Source organism: Vanessa tameamea, chromosome 12 (assembly GCF_037043105.1).
Source record: "Vanessa tameamea isolate UH-Manoa-2023 chromosome 12, ilVanTame1 primary haplotype, whole genome shotgun sequence".
NCBI classification, from domain to species: Eukaryota; Metazoa; Arthropoda; class Insecta; order Lepidoptera; family Nymphalidae; genus Vanessa; species Vanessa tameamea.
In genome coordinates, this window is record NC_087320.1 from 6804533 (window position 1) to 6827917 (window position 23385).

At 30.5% G+C, this 23385-nt stretch overlaps 2 protein-coding genes across 8 annotated transcripts in view; one reads left to right on the forward strand and one right to left on the reverse strand.

Moving 5' to 3' along the window:
• Positions 1–23385, reverse strand: part of LOC135193547 (uncharacterized) — a 159871-nt gene that overhangs the window by 63984 nt on the left and 72502 nt on the right. The window lies entirely within an intron of this gene.
• How (held out wings) overlaps positions 1–23385 on the forward strand; it is a 62158-nt gene that overhangs the window by 1354 nt on the left and 37419 nt on the right. The window lies entirely within an intron of this gene.

Consider the following 23385-nt stretch of genomic DNA (forward strand, 5'->3'; position numbering starts at 1 on the left):
TAGGAAATAGGTCCGGTTCTAAAATACAGAAAACTTTATTAGTAATCTTGGCACACTTGATTAACATTCTGAATAATAATATTCTAGCAGTTTATCTACAACGCAATCCATTTTGAATTGCATTGACGAATAAATTAGACAAATATTTCAAATAATTAAAAATAGTATTTTGTAAAATAATATTTTTGTATTTACAACTGTCTTAAGGATCTCACATGTGAAGATACATTTAAAGCCATCAAAATGTATGACTAAAAAAATTTAATCTAGTCACGTCCGACGCCGAAGCAAGGTCTGTTAGCTTGACACCTAAATACAACATGTCATATTCATGCCTCTGTCATACCATAATTATTTACGGCCAACTTCGACGACATATAAAATTTAGAGATTTATTTATGAAAATAAGCCAATCAATACTTTCTATTAGAAGAATAAGTTTTTTAATGAAATATTTAACTCTAAATTCTTAATGTAAGTACAAATATAATTTAAATAGTTGAATTTTAAGTAATTTATAAGACTATATAAAGTTACTTCTTTTATGAATTATATACAGGTTCTAAAATGAAATATAAATGATAATTATTTGCACATAGCATGTGAAGCTTAATTTTTAAATGAAAAAAATATTTAATTAAGATTCGATCACACTTAGTATGGATGCTTGAGCGTAAAATCAGGAGCGTGTTATTAGATTATTTTATGGTGTATTTAAACCGTCGTCCGTTCAGCTAGTTTAAGCATCGTAAATCTATGGCAGTTTGTCATCTGAGAGACGGAGCGTATCAAGTTACACAGAATTAAAGGCCTCTAAAAAAACTGTCAAAAAATAGCTATTACAACGCCTCTATATCTGGAGTTTGTGCCAAGAATTATTTAAAGTAATACCATCCTACACAAAAAAAAATAATAAATAATAAACGAAGAATGATGAAAAAAGACATTTCCTAGACTATACTTTAGACATGACATGTAGCAAAACTTGTAACATGTAAAATAATTATGTAATTTTTAATCATAAGAAATTACGTGACGTAGATTCATTAAAAATGAAGAAAAATACCTATGCCTTTTTAATGCTTGATGGTTCATTATAGGATGATAAAACAGACGCCAAAATATGTAATTTGAAATGAAAACAATGAATAATATAATTATATTTGTATGCGATACTTTGATTATCATATTTGTGTGATGTTTATTTTTTTAAGAAACAAACAGTAATAAAACTGGTATGTGTATAATATCAATATAAACAAACATACTGTCAATCAAATCAAAACATTAACTTTTATCATCAATCTTATATGACACAAATTGGACAATTGAAAGATAATATCGGTAACTACATCATTTTTATATGATACGAATAATAGGGATATAGTTAAATTAACCAGATTTCCAGATAAAGGTTTTTATCTAAGAAGCTACACACTTTACCGCGATAAGATATAAAGTCGAGTTTAATAGCCTTTAGACATGTGATTAATAAAGTCAGATATGAATGTGAAAAATTAACTATTAGTGTTTTTGAAGTAAAAACTATTTCGTTGTTACTCTTAAGTCATATTTATTACATAGTTTCAGTAAATAACGAAATTCTGGGTCGAAAGCATTCGTATCCACTTGACTTGACATAAAATCAAATTTACCGACAATGCTAAATACGATCTGAATAATAATATTGCAACTATTGCGTTATGATGCGTAGGTGTTGCTTAACTTTGATATGATCGGTTCCGCAACCCTGTAACCAAAGTGACTCTTAGCGGGGTCATTATAAGGTTGCTTAGTTTGTGATTAGGTGTTTTCGCCCACATGAATGACCAAATGAGGGTAGTCGTGGGCAGCATGGAGGTGTAGAAGCCAAGGCTGTTCCAGTCGCTCAAACACGTTGTAACATGTTGTGGGTTGCTTAATTAATACATTTCATTGAAAACAGTCATCGGTTTTACAAATATAATGGTCAATTGATATACGATGACTAAATAAGGTTTGAAGAAAAAACAAAGCAGATTGTAGGCAGAGATTTTTTCTTCAAGTAATAAGGCAAAGTTCCCCTTTAAGCTGGCTTATGTATGCGTCAAGAAACAAATATTGACTTGCGATTCATTATCGCAGTGGCCTCTATAAGGCTGCACTACATCTCTCGGAAAACTGGCTCAAGCAAGCCATCTATTCTTCACCGTTCCCACGGCACTGCTTATGTATCTACTCTTGATCTTAAGCGACGTGATCGTTCAACTAATGAGAAATTTCTACCGACTTGAAAAACTGTTGTAACCGCAACTATGATTAGTGTATCTATATATATTTAATAAGTAACATGTCACTGCGGGTTTAATGCTTATGCTTATGCTTGCTAGTCTACGGTTTGGTACAAATGGGTCAGATCTGATCCACGTAGATTTCCTCGCAATGTTTTTCGTCACCGCCGCGTTCAAGATTATAACTCAAAATTAAGCTCATGAAGAACAATATTCTGTTAGAATTTACGTGTTCTTAGCACTGGTCTGTCTCGGTTTTCAAGATATCTGACAAGGGGTCAGATGATGACGATAATGAGAAAATCGCTCATATATTGAACTTACTTGAATGCTACTAATACTATCAAGTTCTACTGCTATTAAAATGTTATCAAAGTGGTACTTTGCTACAAATTACCATAGTAGTCTTCTACTACATGTCTCCACTACATACTAATGAAAGTAAGTGACCGTCACTTGTACTTGTTTTGAACGCTTAAGAATGTGTACGACAAGAGGGCGTGGGTATAGGTATTGTAATTTGTAATGAAAATCGATCTCTTCAGACCGCCGAGTGAACCTGTCCTGTGGGTGTAATCGAGGCCTACGCTTACCGAGCTAACTTACAAATACGTGTCTAAACTTTTTGAAATTTTATAGTCTCCTACGCAATCTTTATGATTTATCGAATATATATCTTTGTTTAGACATTTTAAGATTTAAGAAGTTAGATTGGTTCATTCAATAGAGAAAGTAGATAATAAAATTCTGCTATATTCTAAAACGTGTTAATGGAAATGCGTGCTAATGTACTCCTTTCTATGAATTTGAATTGATGACTGACGTAGTTAAACATTTAAAATATTGGTTATAGTCAAATATTGTGTATAATTATTTTTAAATAGGCTTTTAAAAGTACTTTTGAATCGTAAATATAATGCTATCAACTGACAAGAAACAATCTGTACTTTTGCATTAAATGAAGAACATATTTCATTTATACATCTTGCCTGTAAATCAACAAACAATCACTAAAAACATAAGATTAAAATTGACTAATCGACAAAGTTAAAAACACACATGCTTTCCTTAATGTGGTGATGTAGGAATTAAAAATTCTTTGCAATTACTGATGTAAATGACATTGTTATTATGTTATATATTTTATAATTATACTTCAATTAGCATTTTTAAATATTTACCATATTATATATCATTGATCAAGTTATTGAGTATCTTTGTAAAAGGTCGAAGTCTAAGCGTGGGAGCCAGTTGCCCACGGCCAGAGGTGATATACTGCTGACTAGATTAATGAGAGCTCACAGATCTTGCATTTATATTTAAATTTTACTGTATATATTATCTGTTAAAATACAGCGTATATTGCGTATATATAGAATATGCTGTAACTTATTTCAAATGACATTAGTTTAATAAACCCATTTTTAAAACATTTGCACACTTCAAGAGAGAATATATTCAGAAATCAAAAACGTAATGTTAATTCAATACTCTACAAGAAGAACCCATGTAAGAAAATATCACAGTCACAGAAACTATGTAAAATCAAACCAAAATAATCTATACTAGTTGCCGCCCTGGCTTTGGTCGTGTTTTAGGGGTTGGTCAGGTTTTAGAAATATAAAAGTAACCTATATCCTCCCTTGGGGAGCAGGCTTGCTTCATACCAAATGTTATCAAATTCGGTTTAGTGGCCTGGGCATGAAAGAGCAAAAGACAGACATAATTAGCATTTATAGTATTAAGTATAGATTTTGTAATCGTCATATTAATGAAATTTAATCTAGCTAGCTATCGGTTTTAAATGTAAAATCTACTGAGAAGACCCGGTAATGTAATCATAAGTTACAATTAAACTCAAATAAACGCATAGTCAAATATCTTTGTCCTGTATAGAGATCAACGAAAACGTATAGATACTTTTTATGGATTTAGACTTACATTTTTTTCTTGAATATTTAACGGATGTCTTTATCTCGTCAAAATAATCATAGGTGTGCTGTAAAGCGGACGTTTGAACTTCTCGAGGCTGCAAGAGCAAAGGATGTGTCGAAAGGAAGAACGCAATAATGATAACCATAATGAGTATTTAGTCTCTTATTTTCTCACAAGAAAAAAGGTAACTCGTTATAGTTTTTATATCGCCCGATGCTATGTAAAATCAAAGTTAAACTTACGAAAGATTTGCAAGTCGAATATCACGAATTCCCATGAGAATGAGTATGCCACAAACATTCTAGTTTTATGGACGTTGAAGAGTCAAAATCAAAATAAAATTAAAATATTCTTTTACAAGAACTTTTAATCGTCATTTAACAAAACTAAGGTGAAGCTACCATCGGTTCGCAATGTAGATTCTACGTAGAAGAATCGGCAAGACACTCAGTAGTTACACTTTTCCAAAATTTAAAATACAATGTTAAATAAAATTATATACCTATATAATCTATCCTGCCAGAAAGCCTTTGCGGACTTACAACTTGGCAAACCATATTAGTTATCCATCGCATTAACAAAGATAAGTCTATTTCGTATTATATTACGTAGAAGCGTATTTTTAAATATTGAAACAAATTGTTTGTTCAGACGCAAAATAGTAATTACGTTTTTATTACGAATTTTAAACGTAGTAGTCTCAAGTGGACGTTTTATTATTAATCATTTTTAATTATATATTGTTTAAAACATTTAAAGGTAAAGTAGTAAAATAGTTGCAGTCAACATAATTGTTTTGCGTATTTACATTAACGGTTTGCCCACCGTGGAAGACAAATTGAATGCGAGTCTGAATCTTTACAAACGTATCGAAACTAACGATGTAAAACTGTTGACCCACATTAAACAAAAGGTATATAAATCTGACTTGAGACGAAAAAGGTTGTATTTTATTGATGACGTCCAATGATATTGGACACTGGTTTCTACTTGATAGATTTACGTCTCCAACCTTGATCTGACATAGACTTAAGTTACACTTTTATTGTGTAACGCTTCAATGTGACTTATAAGTAGGTATTTATTTTGCTTTTGATTTAATTTTCAAATCTCATCAAGCGGAACTTCCTAATTTGTATGTGTCGTCATATTAGTTTATCTTATAAACATACTTTATCGAGTCACAAAATACGAAACAGAAACATTTCTTACTTAATAAATGTAAGTCAATAGTTCGTCTGGAATACAAATTCATAGTTCTTAATTTTAAACATCTCATTTAGTTTTGATCGAATTTATAATAACAATAATTTTTAAAATCTATATTTTTCATTGCTTAAGATAAAGTCTTAATATACGAAACACAAAGATATCGGAATAGTTAAATAAAAATTAACTATTCCTGTCCTGTCGTAATTTTCATGGTTTCGCGTCGAGGTCTTACCTGTTGTCATGATTTGTTTATCGATAAAGCAAATGAATTATTTGAAAGCGTTGTATTTATCGTAAATATTATAATAATTAATTAATTAACGAATATAGTGCATTATCAAATATATAAAACTGTCTTTTTGTATATCGTTGATCTGCTTTGAAAACCACGTGATTCCATATAATGTAATTTTACAGAACATTACTGTTTAGTAAAAAAAATTAAACAAGCGACAGTTGCGACAGTCAATTTTTTTTATTCGAATAAACTATGAACATTAATTCAGTTCTCTACAAGTAGGTATATACGGAATATATAATGGCTAGAATGTTACGTAGTCTACTTTAGGTAATACTCTGTTTAGTGATGCAAATACACTAATAAATATCAGAAATACTTATATATAATTTATTGCTTATGGATTTTTAAATATAGATTTTCAAATAATTTATTACGTTATTCTATCTCTCAGTAACCATAAAGGATGTGGCTGCGGATGCGAAAGTTAATAATATTTATTCCGTGTAATGTTCTTTTTTTTATAAATATTATCCATCAAAGACGAGATGATTCAGTAAATACTCGATCTTGAATAGATGCGGGTTTGAACAGACCTTGCTTTTAACTGTTTACTTAAAATTTACAATAGTAATGGTTGTTTCAAGCCACCAGAGCCATTAATTTTTCTGGAATTATAACATGTACTATCTTTTTTAGATTAGACTGACTAGATTTTTAATATTTCTTAAATTACACACTAGTTTTCGCCTACGGTTTCGCTCGCTTTTTAGGGGTTTGTCGTCAGGTGTTAAGCACAAGAATGTATCCTATGTCCTTCCTTAGAGTTCAAGCTTCATAACTAATTTCATCGAATTTGATTTGACTAACAGACACACAGAGTTACTTTTGTATTTATAATTATAGTATAGATTGCTTATTCGGTTTAGTGTTTTTGTTTAAAAACATATCCTATTTCCAAATTAGTTTATTTATAGCCATTACTAGAACATTTTATCTCAATCTTATCTATATAACATTTTTTTAAGATTAAATTATTAAATACTTACAAAAATTAACTCGATCCGTGTTAATAGTATGTTTACTGCAAATTCATTACAAATATAGTAACCTTATACAGTATGGTGCATTTTATCGCCCAGTATATTACTTAATAATAATTTAATTTAGTGTCGTATTAGTGATGTTTATTTGAAATTAATTTATTTGTAATGTTTACCTTTTGTGCTTGTGATATCGCATCGGCCTTCACGCTTTAAAACAATCGCGATCCACGCAGTGCGCGGACGCAGTCTGACCTGTTAGTTTTGTTATTATAATTTACATTAAACAATGGGATTATATAAAGAAAAATATTGAAATTTTTGCTCTTAATAATATTTGTTCTTCAATAATGTTATGTTCGAGCCTTTTTGAGGCGCGTTTCGAGTTTCAAAATATATCATGTTGAAATATACGTATAATTATAATATTGGATAGTATGTAGAGATAGAATATATATATAAAGATTAAATATAACACTAGTTATGTAGTCAGTCAGTCGTGTTGTTAAATTAAATTTTTACAGTAAAACATAATGGTTACTTGTTGTTGATTTCATGAAGTTGATGTGACTGTTAATTTATGTTTTATTGTAATATAACGAATAAAAAAATTAAACGATATAAAACAAAATACATGCAAATATTTCTTATTGCATATAAATTGGTCAACGACCCCGTGATCACGTAAGCTTTCTGTATTGCTTCCGCTGAGTGAAAATCAAAACAGACTGATTTCAAACGATGTCGTTATCGCCCAATCGGGGCCAGTCTAGTTCTTCAACTTTCTACAACTGCATGTAGGTGGCGACATCTTAACTTTTGCTGATCACAGACAGTTATTATCTTAATTCTGAGGTACTTGATTAGGGTAAAGTGTCGGATTCCACATTAAACTAACAAGTATATAGCTATAAATGTAAATATTTTTTATGTGATATCATTAATGTTATATAGCTATTTTTAAACAGATCTTAAGATTCGCTTTCAATAATCGATAGACCGAGTATTACTAACGAGCAACACAAACAGTGAATGTTGAAAGTGCCTCTGTTGCGCCACACGTGTGGGATGCGTCGGCGCCGGCCCGCCGTCGGCTCCACTGTATTCGTATAGAGTTAAGGGTCCCATTCATTTCGCGTTAAGCAATTTGGTGAACGCACAATGTTTACCGATTCATTCATGCGATTGTGAAACCTCGAGCTCAATTTAACTAAGCGTCATAAATTTGTCAATTGTAAGTTAATATTTATTTATATCTCAATTTGTAATGATCGTTTTAAGTGAATACCGATGTTTACATTGCCTTTTTGAAATAGTCAATTTTTTAAACAAATAATAAATTATAAGGAAATTGAATATGTTTTAATGCTAGGTACTCAAATTATTCAATACACATCTTTTTTAGACCGTGACTAAAAATGCCATGCGTGATTCAGTGACTCATCGAAGAGAAGTTAGCAGTTTGTGTCTCCTCTGCATAACCGATAAACTGTTATCATCTCACTCCTACTTGTCCGTCGTAGATGCTGCTATCACCTTCTGACACAAATCGTACATAAACGTTTGCCTGCTCGCCCACGTCGCGACGACATGTGTTAATTTAATTATTTCTACCTACTTTGCATCACTCGTAAACACTCAAATGTACTTTTAAAATGGACAGAGATAACTATCGAAGACATTTATTATTTAGTTTTTGACGAATTCATACTAAACAAGTTCAATGGAGATGACTTTCTCGCCCACAGAACTAACTTTTTAATAAGTGATGTTTTAAGTTTACACACTCTCCCGCATAGAGTAATAAATTATAACTACTACTATAAATTATAAAATGTAAAGTTCTAACAATTAATACGTATTATTATCACAATTAAGATGTTTACTTTATTGTTTTAGTCGTTATAAGGTCATACTAATTATTTGTCTTAACGCGATAATTATTTAAATTATTGATAGTCAATGCTAATTTGCATTGCTATTATCCGGCTAAATTTAAGACGACATATATTTTAATTGTACATCATAATTAAAAAAATAACGGGAAAATAATCTGACAGAAAACATTAAACAATTTGATAACTGTAAGTACTAAAACTAAGGCTGATTTGAAAAAAAAAACATACGATTTAAATAGACGGAAAGTTAGATGATTGTTAATAAGATTGTTGCCTCTGGATCAGCGCCAGAATGCTGTTATTCAGAAATTTAAATTACGAATTTTTAAATATCGTCAACGCTTTTCATTGTTAGAAATATTTGAGATAAGATGATATGATTGGTTGTTTTAAATTATTTTAAATAATCGTTTTAATAGCCCGCATTACTATATCGATCCCTCCTGCATATCGTATTGAATAGTATGTTCCATTGAGCACTGTGAGAACGATAGCTTACCCCAGTTCACAATTACATACTTTACACTTTATAAGTATTTATGTATTATTTTATACGTAAATCATATTTGATACGTAATTGAGATAGCAGAAAAGTATCGTTAACAAAAATTTTGATTGAAGTGAAATCTTATGTAATATATAAAGATTTTATTGATATTTTTTTCTATTAACAGTATTAAAATCAACGCCGAATTTCATAGAATCATTTACATAGAAGGCAGTTTCATTTCCCTGAACGATAAAAGAAATCCGAACGATAAAGTAAAACGAATTCTAATACTTCGAATTAAGCATCAATTTCGTTTGATACCAATCGTAGGGTTATATTTGAATTAATCTAACATTTTTCATAAGTGATAGGTAATTTTAAAACATCTGGAGGAGAGCGCTTCACGAATGATACACAAATAGATACTTTAAACATTTACATATAAGATTTTACCAGAATGTATTATACGTTTGTGTTATATCAATATAATTAATACCTTTTTTTCATTATTCCAGGTACGTTAAGAGCATAAGAGAATAGACAATCAGTGTCGTGAGTAATTATGTATACTTGATAAACGTTATTATTTTCAGGAAATGTAATTATTATAAATGTACTAGTAGCGAAATAACCGTTGCGTAATTACAAAGAATATTTATGTCCGTATTACTAGCGATTGATGTTTCCTCTGGCAAGAATATGAGTAGATATTTAACATCATTAGCCAACAACAATGCGAGGTGGGGTTGTCGTAACAAAAATTACAAGATGTTCAGGATGGGAGTGCCTAATGGCACGTGGCGCTTGTCCCAAATCAGTGGACCGAAATCGTTCGTGGACAATAGATTCGACTTTCGATTTATTGTATTTTACATAATATATATATCTTACGGAATGCAACAAACCCAAATAAGATTTTATTAGGTAATTATATACTATATATACATATAAAGCATATTTAACTTTTTTAGAAAATTTAATTTAGTATAGGTACTTGAAAAATGTTTGTATCAAAATGCTTCTTATTACGATAGCGAAAATAACGTTTTGACCTATTTTAGTATTGAGAACCTTGCCAATATATTTAGACATTATATAAACGTCTTTCCATTTATATTAACGTCATATTTATAAAATAATCTGGCTTCGTTCTATATGAAAATTGTTTGTTTAGTATTTTGGGCGATAGTGACTAAGTTTTTTTTTATCTCGAAATAACGACGAACGTATGATACCTGAGTATGAATGAAGTATTTTGTTAGTGGCAACATTTTTTAAAATGCATTAGGGTTGCATCTTTTAAAAATTACAATTTACTTAATAGTTATTGAAAAAACTATTTTAATTATCGAAATAATATATTATAAAATTATCTTCGATGAATTCTTGGATGCTTTATTTGCATTTCTCCGTTGTGAACAATTATACGGTTGAAACTACTCAAAATAAAAAAGGCAAAATTTTAATTTACATTTATATTATAATACGTCATTATTATACGATAGAGAATACTTTTTAAAATTTTGTTCGCATCCCTGTTTATATTTGAGCCAATGATGTGAAGTTCCGGCACTTCCGCCGCACCCGGTACCATCACGCGTAAACAATTCAAATTCGAATCCAATGCACTGTGACATATTTACATATACATAAATATTTACTAGAGGAAATATAATTAATAATTATTACGTGTATTCTCGTGTTTTGATAACGTACATGTAGCGCCTAAATTGTAGTGACGCTTTATTTCCTCATTTTGTACGGCTCGTATTCGATTATTTTGTTGTAAATAGATTTTACTCAAGTTGTAATAATTCGAATACATTTAAATACTCCTGGCGTTTTAATTGCTTTATGGATATTATTATATGATATTTGGAGTTGGGACTAAAGGTGTTGTAAAGTTATCAATTGTTATTGGGTAAACTAAAAAAGAAAAATGTATTTAAAGATTTTATGTAAAATATTATATTTTTTCTTTTAAATATTTTATTACGTAAATATTATAGTTTATTTATGGGTAATATATTTGAAGTGAAATGATTTTTAAATCTTTGATTTATTAAGTACACGTTCCTACGCAGATTTCATCACCGCGGAAAACGCGCTGGCCCATTAAATAGTTTTATTATGGACTCGACGCCATCTTGTATATTTTTGGCTGGAGTTAGCTGTTTATCTGCTGGGACTTCGTCCAAAGAGTAATTAGTAAGCTTATATTTATTCTCGTCTAACGAATGAATGTTTCGTGAAAAAAACAGTAAAACTTGCTTACTATGTGTAAAACAAAAGAATATCTGTTAATAATACTCATCTTTCATTCGACATATTGCTAGCGAAACGAATGACTTACAAATATTAGTAAGACATTACGACAACGTGTTGAAACAGCTATTTAGATACAAATTTACGTTAAAAGTAACTAAAACATACGAAGGTAAGGTGAAATTAAAGATTATTTCTTACAAATTCTTATTATAAGTTCAATGACCGGGGCGCGTTTTTTCATGCAAGTATTATAGGCAGAAGCATGCGCTGCCGTCGACCTGTCGTTTATATCACCTGATTTATTTAACAGTATAGTAAGCGACACAGGCAAATGTTATTTTTGTTCGGAAACCAATATTATGAATGATGCCGCCTTTACCGCTTGTTGTTTACTCTATTTCGATTGGCAATATTCTATTTGAACGAACATTTTGGGCGCAGTTTCTCTCATGAATTTGTTTAACATGATCGATCGGTAATGTGTGCGTCTGCGGCTATCAAATACAAATATAACCTTTTCGGTATTTAAAGTTAAATATGAAACTTACTTATAACATTACTATGGACTAGCCTTTATGATATTATAAAGGTAAAAACTTCAATTTTAATATTGTTTGTTATGAAATTCAGAATATTAAGTGTCTTACAAATATACTACAAATACAAAGAACAAAAAAAATACAATTTTATGCTAACTCGGATTTGAACCTACAACCTTCGATTATTAGTTACAACATTTAGCCACTGCGCTATCATAATTTAATGTAAGATTAAGTAATGGTTTCAAATGAATTGTAAATGTCTAAATATCGATAATATTTGAACGCACTACGACATTTATATCTCTGTGTAGGCTTGCTTAACGTTTACAAGCTTCATACAAGTGATTTAACCTACTTTTTGGACAAGGGTCGTAAACGCCAAGACATCTCCGTAATAAGCAATGCACGAAATATCAATTTACTGACAAGAAAATTTACTCGACTGTCAGTTTTGCGCCAATTTTAGGTTGAGTTTTAATTCTTATTTTTTACCGGTTGTTATACGTCAGCTTTTTTTTTTTTTTACTTAATTTTAATTAATGTTATTATTTTTCATGATTAATAAATAAGGTTTATGTACGGTTTTTATGATATAATACACTTATGTTTTTATTAGAATTTGGCAAAAAGCGGAAATATTTTATTTCAGATACTCTGAAAAAGTAAATGGTTAATTGCTTAATTTTACTCTTAACAAGATATAGGTACCTAATCAATGAAGTTTTGGATTTAATGTTGTAATCGATTTGATTTAGCTTTAAAGGCGTTAATTTGACATCTCTTGGTTTTGGTATATTGGTTTTAAATAGCGAAAACACTGCCTCTACTGAAACTAAATTATGTAAAAAAAAACGTCAATCTCTTAAGATTTGAAATTAAATGCTCGATCATTTTGTCCCTAAGGGCAAAGTAATTTACTTCGTCCTTCATCCATTGAGTTATAACTCGTCTTTATTATAGCAAACTCAATGTTTTTTTTGACGTTTGAAGTAATTAATCTAAACATAGTTGCATTATGAACACCTGAAGAAGTTTGATTAAATTCGACTAAGCAGATTTATTTAAATCTATATCATTATTTTTTTAATCTTGTATTGTAAAAGTGAAGAGTATGTTTAATTTAGTTTCAGGATTTAACAATATAGATTTGTAAATTTTCTTTTCCTTTTTTATCTTTTAATGAGAAAGGACTTTCACAGAGCCTACGAATAACATAGCTCTACGTTCCAAGGTGTGGTAAAACGAGTAGCTGGGAGGATATAAAACTTTTAACTACGAGCCTCTAGAACCGATCACTGACCATAAACGTCAATTGATCTCGTAAATTATTGACGTATTCATAGTGTATGAAATATGAGCATATTTTAATAATACATAATGATAAATATATGTATATAGAGTAATTGTAACATGATGAAATCGGTGGGTTCATCTATTTGTATAGATACAAAAATAATCTGATCAATTGTAGTAAACATGCTCACCTTGGTCTGGATAAGTTTTGACATTAACATATGAGTCAACGGAGTTACCTTAATGTTATTTAATTTAATTATTTACAGGAAATGCGATATTTATTAACACACGTTATATTAAAACAAGATTAATGAAGATTTTAAAATCCGGTTCGATATTTTATCATGAGATTAATGTTGTCAAATATGTACCAATTTGAATTTAGATGTCCTGGATATTTTATGAATGAATTCAATAATTTACTGTTAATTAACTGAATTCTTAGATCTTGTGTCATTAAGGTATAGATTAGCAAAATTAATAAACGGATCGGTTTCGTCCCGCTGGCTCGGCGTGGGATAGGCGCACGAGCAACGACCCCGTATGCAACTATAAATATACTTAATCTACGCATCGGGAACTCCCTGCTCCGTTCGTGTCTTTCAGGCCTAAATTCGGTCTCGCTTTCAATTACATTGTCATTATCATTATTGTGTTAATTCCGTACGAGAGACAATTCTATCTCGTAGACTTGTATTTTGTAATCGTATTAAACTGATTGAGTATGAATTTAATCTAGGATATATATTTAACTGATTAGTTTCTTGCTGATTCTTCTATATTGCGAATCGGTATTCGTTGGTAGCTTCACATTCGATTTAATCCAGTAGCATGACGATACAAGAGTGCTTATAAGTGCCTTTCGATTTTGATTTTAGTATCTACTTAATGTAAATAAATATCAAGTTAAGACGAACAATTTTAAAAACACGTCCATTATATTGATAGCTCTGTTTATAACGATTAATTTAAATAAAAAAATCACGTACAGAAGTGGTCCCGTTACTTTTATCATTCAAATGTAGGTATCGATTAATGTTAATATCCTCTTTGCATACTATTGAAGATCGAGGCATAATATGTACGTACGTATATACAATCGAATAAATTTATTTTCGACGCTTGTTAACGAACAGTAATTATTATTCTTCTTATCAATTCTCTCTTTATCTTCTTCAGTCCCACGTCTTACGTGTAACGTCTGAATATTCAACATAACAGCCACAATTCGTTTCGGTAAAGGTCAATGCCATCGCCATCTTTTAATTGGTGATAGCAATTGAATCAGTTCCACTTGCAACAAATTAATGTTCATTAAGAGGCAATGATATGACACGTTTGAACGTCTTACGAAATATCAAACTAGTATAATAAATTATTGTCGTGCAAACTCAATCTACAGCTAAATAAAAAAATGGTGGTAATTTATTTAAAAAAGAGTATCAAATCTTTTGAACACTAACATACCTATAAAGGAAAAAAAAACTTATGGTGTTCGTGCCGGAGACATGACGTGTGACCCGCTAGAAATATATAGTATGTATGTGTACGAATAAAAAAAAGGTGAGCAGTATAAATGATCCCGACATTCCTGGAGTAAAACGATTATTAAGATGTCCTGTTCTATTTTACGGAGTGACATCAGATTTTATTTCTTGGTGATTTTATCGCCACCTGATGACCCGTTACGTTGAGTGATTGCTCAGAATCAGGTCTCATTAAGGTATATCATATAATAATGATCACAGTTGGACGCAGCAGTGAGCCTTAAAGCGGAACACAGTCGTCCCTGATAACTTTCCCGGCACTAGGTCAGTTCTGCGCGTCTCACTTAACGGTACAATCAGGTTGTTGGCGTCCGCTGCCACGTAACAATTTGTGATTGCAGTTTTGGAACGTTTATTGTAGCGATACAGAATTAACGGTACAAATGAAATTCAACTTTATAGTCTTTGGTGTTCGATTCAAAAGAGAATAACCCGATTAGTTGTCCTCTCAGGTTTTGCCTTGAACTTGCGATTGTGACATGTTAGCGTGTTTGTATCATGTTATAATGTCCGAAAATCTTAACAACCATTGCTTTTTTATTAAGAATCAGTTCCAGAGTATTATACGTTTTCGTAACTGTATTTGGTTGTAGTTTCCTTCACGCAATCAGAAAGAGTACCCTTGATTTAATAAATTATTTTTACAACCAAAATTTCACCAAAAACCTTTTGTAGGGCGATTGAAATAAATTATAAATTTTGAGTATAAATAGCGATCTGTTTGTTTGTAATTAAACTGCCGTGAAGAGTTTTTTTATATACCTGATTAATACAAATTGCAACAAATTTACATAATATGAAGGATTCCATTTTTTTTATTGATTATGTTATAATCAAGATTAAAATAAGTAATAGGTGAATCTTGCTAACAAAAATTTAATATTGATGCTATTTCATATTTTTGAGTTGCAAATTTGAACCTCGAAAGTGGTCATCGCCTCCAACACAAACAAAAAGTATAAACCATTCCGTACACGCCCAAGGCGCTACCAACCATGAAATATATTATGTCGCTTGTGCCTGTAATTCCGTACACCGCCAATGCGTTACCAACCATGAAATATACTATTTCCCTAATGCCTGTAATTACACTTGTTCACTCACCCTTTAATCCGTAATACCAATAGTATGGATGTTAAGCGGTAGAACAATAAGTACTTCCAACTTCTCATCCTACCCAGAAATAACCAAGCCAAAAGAACTTACACAACGTCACCTAATCGGTCGTATATGATACTTTCATTACTTCGCATATAATTTCGTAATTACTAGTACTGTGATACTTAGTTCGTTTATATTTGTATTTAAATTTTCTACTTAACTTTAAAGAAAGTAAAGAGCATGTAAGTTTTATCAGCTGTTCAATTTTGTATTTCAACTTGGTTTTGACAAAAGTCGTGTTCAATAAGCTTTTAAAGTTTTAGTCTTATAGTTTTCCTATAAAATTAAGATTACATAACGGATGTCCACTTAACGTCAAATTTAAATTAAAGTAAATAGTCGAACTTCATACTGGACTTTAAGTACTCTTGATATTTATAAATGTATACGTAATAACTAAAATTAGACAAATGATCTACGTCTTGTACTAAAATTTCAAGTCTGATCGATGTAATGTATATTTTTTACTTAGATATGTAGTTAGCTTCCGTAATTGTTAGACGGTGCCTATAATTAAATATCAAACATATTATTATTGCTTTTCAATCGTGAGTCATAAAACAGTAATATTAATTTCTAATAGTGTCGCAAGGATATGATCACGATTCCATTATTTGAACTCTTATTGATTGCTCTTAGCTTAAATCGTATCATTACCTATTAATAGTGTAAAACGATAGTTTTGAACGGACATTAAAGATATTTCGATAGGATCACTGTTATTGTTGCCATAAAAGGTCACTACGAGGCGTTTTCAGTAGTTGCGTTAAAATCGCTTATGGTATAGGTTTGAGAACTACAGTTCAATTTATGCATATTGCAGCGAAAAGGAAGCGAAAAATGTTCTGAGGTCATTCACCACACGTACTATGTCGATCTTCTAACGGTCCGCTTGGGTCAGGAATCGTAGCAGCATTATCCTAGAAAATATTTATTCTTACAAGAAGCTTTAGCAGTTTGTGATTGGCCGGAATATTTCCTGTCAAAGTAATAAAACACTAAAATTGTAATCTCGCGAAATTGAATGAGGTCACCGGTTCAACTTCTATACCAACTAAAGGATAAACTAAAATTTTATAGCGTGACTCTAGAATAAACCGAGGGGAACGTTCCCGGAATCTGTTTGAATTTCGATGTCACATTACCAGGAATATAACCGTAAATCAAGTGACCTAAAATAAAAGCCTGCATGGAAACTGCAATATCAAATTGTAAAACGATTTTAAAAAAACGCTACCGATTTATTACGATCTTTGATTGCAGAGGATTCCGATAATAAATTTAATTTTTATCATTAGAATTGTGGTTTTTTTTATGAATACTTTTACCGTTGCTGTAAGCGAATTGCTACATTGATCAAGTTTATTGTATTAATAGTGTTTACAGTGCGACCAAAATTCTTATCGATAGATTTTTTACATTTTGAATTTGGAATATTTAATGTTAAATATAAAATAATTTATTTCAATAATTTTTTTTTTTATTTAATTCTATACAAATTTCAACGATTATTTTGTTAAATGTATATTGATTGTTTCGATATATTTTATTTTACCTTTAAGGTATTGTATAGTTACTTGTTCGATTACGATGAAGAGAATGAAGTTGGAGTAGGAGTTTGAAATGTCTGTATGATTATAGGTATATCTTAATAAGACATCAAATTCAACAAATTATCACATGAGGCATTTTTATGTTGTCTGTTTTAGCAGAAAATGAAATTCGTTCTAGCATTTGATTCATAATTGATATATTTGTGTTTTATAAAACTTGTCAATTTAATGATTTTATTAGTTTGTGACGTTAATCATCCTCTGTTATTACGTATTAATATATAATCATTGTCATCATAAAGGAAATATACTTCATTAACAATTATTGCAAAACGTTAACGTAAATGTTCGTATCTGAAGTAAGCGTTCGGCGGTTGCTCCAACACTGAGTTTAATTGCATTGGTGTTAAAATCTATTTTCGGATTTCGAATGTTTATATATTTCGGGGTGCGTTTGTAGTTAGAGTGGTTACAGACGTCTTGAATTACATACGTTTGTTATATTATCAAGGTGAAGTTTGTTAATCTATTCTCAACAGTCAAAAAGTATTTTTTCATTATTGAAATAATTTACTCTCGTCAAAAATCTAATATTAATGAGATTTTTTTTCGAAACAATATAAAATGATTAAATAAGGAATATAAAATATATAAATGAATAATATATTACATTTATAACCTGTCACACGCTTCACGCCTTTCATTGTCAAATGACTTGGATGTTTATGATTCATTTCTTTGTTAATAATACCTATTGATATACATATATTTTAACAATATCATCTATTTACTGATTACCATAGAAAAATCGTATTCTCCTGAACTTTAACTCAATAGCAATTAACGCTTTGAAAACTGTTTTGGTATGTCCTAAATAATTACTAAATATAAATAAGAAATAGTACAAGTAAAAATTAAAAAAAGATTATGAAACCGATGAGATTTAATTGGTTATTTTCATTCAAACGAATGTACAAATCATTAGTTTGTCAAAATCAAAGTAAAAACGTGAACTAAAACTGTAATTCCTTTGTCACGGTTGACAAAGTCTGGCCTCGTGTTTACACTGATGCCTTTATCTCTAGTGATACGACTGACATAATCTATAAGGTATTTTGCTCTGAAAACAATGCGAAGCTTATTATAATAGAGGGTTTGGAGGCAAACGGGGCTCTTAAGACAAAGATCAAAGTACGCTGAGACAGAGGTTTATTTTTAGTTGTAACATTGATGCTAGTATTATTTACGCATTTGAAATATTAATAACTGTTAACTTATTATGCGATACAAATATGTTATGAGTAATAAAATGTTTAATGGTAGGGCTTTGTGCAAGATCGTCTGTGGTGCTAGTGTTGGTACCACCCACTTGTCTTGTAATTTGATACTTTTTTGTTTGTCATTATTGATAATGGTGTTCACCGTCAGTTGATGTTTTGTCTGTCTTCTGGCCATTAATAGTCAAAAAAACTTTCTCGTAACAAATAGCCTTCTAAGTTATATTCCTCTTAGAGATTGGAAGGGAGATTAAAGGGTACGAACAAATTACGTTCCGTAAACTCGATTTAATGTATTGTAATGAAGGTTTGTGTATTCAGCTGACATAATTTGTCAGAGTAACACACAATAGGTTATACGTTGTATGAAATATAGCCTCTTGCGGCTTCAAACCGTTACTCAGTATCAACATATCAAGTCTTGCAATATTGTTTTCATTGTATTATAGATAATCCTATCTCCGTTCAGTTTTATGGATCAATATATTTGTTCATCTACAATGTTAAAGTCAAGATTTTGATTAAAAAATCTCATAGCAAGGTCAGTAAGTTAATGTTCCCCGTGGTGAGCGTTAAAAATAGTACTTAGCTTAAAAGCCCTTGAGTACAAACAGCTCTTATACAAACTAAGAGCACTTGTCTTTATAATTACCCATACTGTTGGTCTACGAGCCAACCATTTGGCTTCCTCTTATACTTCTATGATATCTTTACTCGATATTTATGTTAACGTTTTGTTCTTATCTTTATCTAAACATGTGTTCTATTTAAGAACAAAGCGCTTAAGTGTCTTTGTCCTTATAAAGGTATGGGACGTCTGTGCCTCCTACACTGACAATGTTTAAAACTCCATATTTGTTATTTATGGGCGTAACGACTACAATGCGACGAATAGGCAAGCTTTGCTTGAAATAGGTATTAATGACTCTTTTGCTGCAACGTAGGCGATTGATTCAACTTCGATATTAAAATTGTACGTAGGTAGTGACTTAAGTACTCAGTCCTCTTGAGTAGAACTTGAGAAGAAATAATGCTCATGGGCATGTTTCGTAATTACACTAATACTGTAGTGTGGGAAGCAGAGTATACGTTCTTGAACATTACCTTAGTATATGCAAAAGGTAAAATATATTTGTAAAAAACATAATTATCTTATTTTGTACACAATATAGCTGACATGGCCGAGTGTCTAGAATAATCGTAGAATCTTAGAAGATTGAAAATACAAATCCGGACAAAACTCAATGTTTTGATACTCACATATTAAACAATAAGGTGATACATAAATGACATCAGGTAAACACATCATTAAGTAAATAGATTTTATGTATTAATAATAAAACATTAATATATTCAATGCAAACTAAATGTGACTAATAGTTTAATTTTATTACTTAATCAAAATAATATATTCTCATGACCGATGACGAATGTTACAAAAAAAATGTTTGAAGTGCCAGTCGGGTCAGCCTTTGACCTTTCTTGTCTTGTGGACAACAGAGAATAATCAATTATTGTATTCTAGGCCCGTGGGAGGTCTCGTCTAATTAAAATTCCCTTTTATTTAATGATTTTGAACACTCCGTGCGTACCTTACATGTTAGTAGAATTTCATTGACTTGAGTTGATTGTTGTTTTGCTTTTCCGTGTTCATACAAAAACGTCTAAACCATCTGAAATATAAAATAAGCAGACGGGGAAATGGGCTATCCGATAGTAAATGGTCATCAACATCCGTAGAAATTGGCGACGTAAACATTTTTACCATTCCTTACATCGCCAATGCTCCGACAATCTCGAGAATCTATAGATAAATACTCACTCAAACTGGAACATGATAGTACTAAGTATTCCTGCTTGGCAGTAGATATGATGAGTGATTGGGTCCTACCCAGACACAAAGCCCAAAATCTTTATACGTATTATATGATATTATAGAATTTAAATAAAATCTGTAAAGTATATTTTTAAATAAACGTATGAAAAAAAAATACGTGATGCAAATCTTTAAAAACAAATTCGAAACTCAATGCAGAGAACATTTACCTGTAATGTTAGAAAATAATATTCCATATTGGCTATAAGAAATTACAACTACTATTAAAACAACTACAGGATGTTAAGTATTGGATACTCAATGTGGATTAATATCTACTTGTTTATATAACCCGTGTAAAGTCGTGTGTACGTGAATGTTATAAAGCTAGAAACAGATTTCAACAATATGATATTCGTCATCTTGTCAATGATGATCTTCGCAAATGATGTAATGATTTCAATGAATTTAATCTTAATCTGACCATCGATTTAGTATACAGGTACGTATTTTTATAAATAATGATCTATCCAAACTATTATTTGTTGCTGAAGGGAAAATCAAAGGTTATTACCGACGATGGTAATATGCGTGAACTATAGAGATATAATATTAAGTTGTGTTGTATATCAATTATTTATAACAATAATGTTATATTATCAGACGATAGATATTGGTACATTTCTAGGCACGTCTGTACAATGAGGGGCGTTATCGCTTTGCTTACTAGCGATTTATTTCAGTCAACCTTAAGGTTAGCGTTTGTATAGCTATGTAAGATTTTGTCCTCCTTGTCAGCGGCAGGTGTTGCAATAAACATTATGAAGTCTATTTATAAAAAGATAGGTATACCATATGCAAAAATAAATAGTGTAACATCATAAATACAATATTAATAAATTTTAATATTAATAATTAATACCTACTCTGGACAGAACTACACAATGTTTAGGCGAAATTGAAAAGTAAGTTATTCTATGGAAAATGCGTTAAGGTATTCAGTTTAACACTATTTACACGCCAATATAAAATTAATAGCTAGTGGGTCTTTATTAATAACGATTTTTTTTTGTTTTGCTATACTTATTGGCATCTTGTAGTGCTTTTTTTTCGTTAATAATAAATTAAATCAAAATCTTCTACCGGGTGGCAAAATAATATCCATAAATACTATTATTAGTAAAACTACAGGTTGATGTATGCAATTACAAATAATGTACTGCTTTTGCACCAGTTCAATAATCCCTGTCATATATCGAACTGTAATAAAATAAGGTATGGCTCATTTTTCATCTAAAAAAACAACTTAGCAATTCTACCGAGTTTCGTTGCTTAAATTAACAATAATTAAAAAATAAAGTTACTAACCACAGAATAAATTGTACTGACATACAGCCTCAGTCATGTTTTTATAAAAAAAAAATGTTCCATAAATCTATTTAAGCGACAGAAAATATTTCTGCCAAGGATAAAGTTTATATTAACATAATTTACATTCGTAAGTAAACGCTTAGTAAATGAATTCAGCTAGCATTTAATGAACACGACAAAATGGGTTCCAAGACGTGTCCGTTTGAATTATAATAACGACCGGGATGTTGGCCAACGTCACACATGTAATATACACGAGTGTTAATGCCAATATAAATACACAAATATTTTAAGTGCTGAATATATTTTCACTACTTTCATTATAAAAAGTATCAAGTTTATGTAACAAAAGAATCCAGCAGTAGATTAAAGCTGCGGGATAAATTTAGTGTGATGATAACTTTATACCCTGGGGAAACGTTAAGAGACGTCTGATTATCGGCGCGTTTGCTATTTGTATTGTTCTATTAAATGAAATATTTTTAAGAAATATTTATGAATTAATAACGTAATAATGACAAGCGGAACTAATGTGAAGTAATAATTCTGTTATTAAGGAACATTAATTGAAAAAGAAATGCTTTAGATTTGAAAATAATTGATTTATTTTTTGAATTCCTTTGAATTTGGCTATTGTAATATGTATATGTAATTCATTATCGGCTTTGTTTATAAACGTTGTTAAGCTTTCTCTCTCTTTCTGTCATCATTGATTTGACAGTCGAAAGAAGAAGACAGTATTGTTTATCTGATTACCCACGAAAGACTTCAACAGGGCAAACCGATTTTGATGTAAACTTTTACGCAATAATTTAAATTAGAATCATTTCGATAAAAATAATTGGTCAGCATGTCTTACTGTTATAGTGTCAAGTAATTATTTTAAACATGTTGCGTTACCGCGTAATTTTATTATGTCTATGCGGTATCCAAACCATGAAATCATATCGACACCAAACCAAATCTAACGCGTGATTACAACATGGAATTGAATTGACCAAGTGCGCACATCTCAAAGCTTTTCTTAGCGGTGATTCACGTTTGAAATATCTTCAACTAAAGGTTTCGGATATCAACGATTTTTAACACATAAAATACAATACATAAGTTAAATTTATCATAAACAAAAAATACTGTTAATATCTAAATATGTTTTATGAAATATTTCATCGTTTCGTTTGTAGCATTCAATGTGAGTGCAATATAAATATTCTTTCTGCCTTTATTTGTGCCGTGAATGTGATATCAACGTATTGTTTATCAGTTAGTATTTATTTGATGCAATAATTAACACAAAAGTATCGCAAAACTTAGATATAAAATCCTGCGTATATCTTGTGTATTTCAAATAAATAAAAAAAAAAATCAACTTCATGTTGATTCGTTTATAAACACTATAAATACATTTTCAACGTTCAATTTAAATTTAAGAGCATATTTTTAAGATACAGAATTCGAATTATGAATG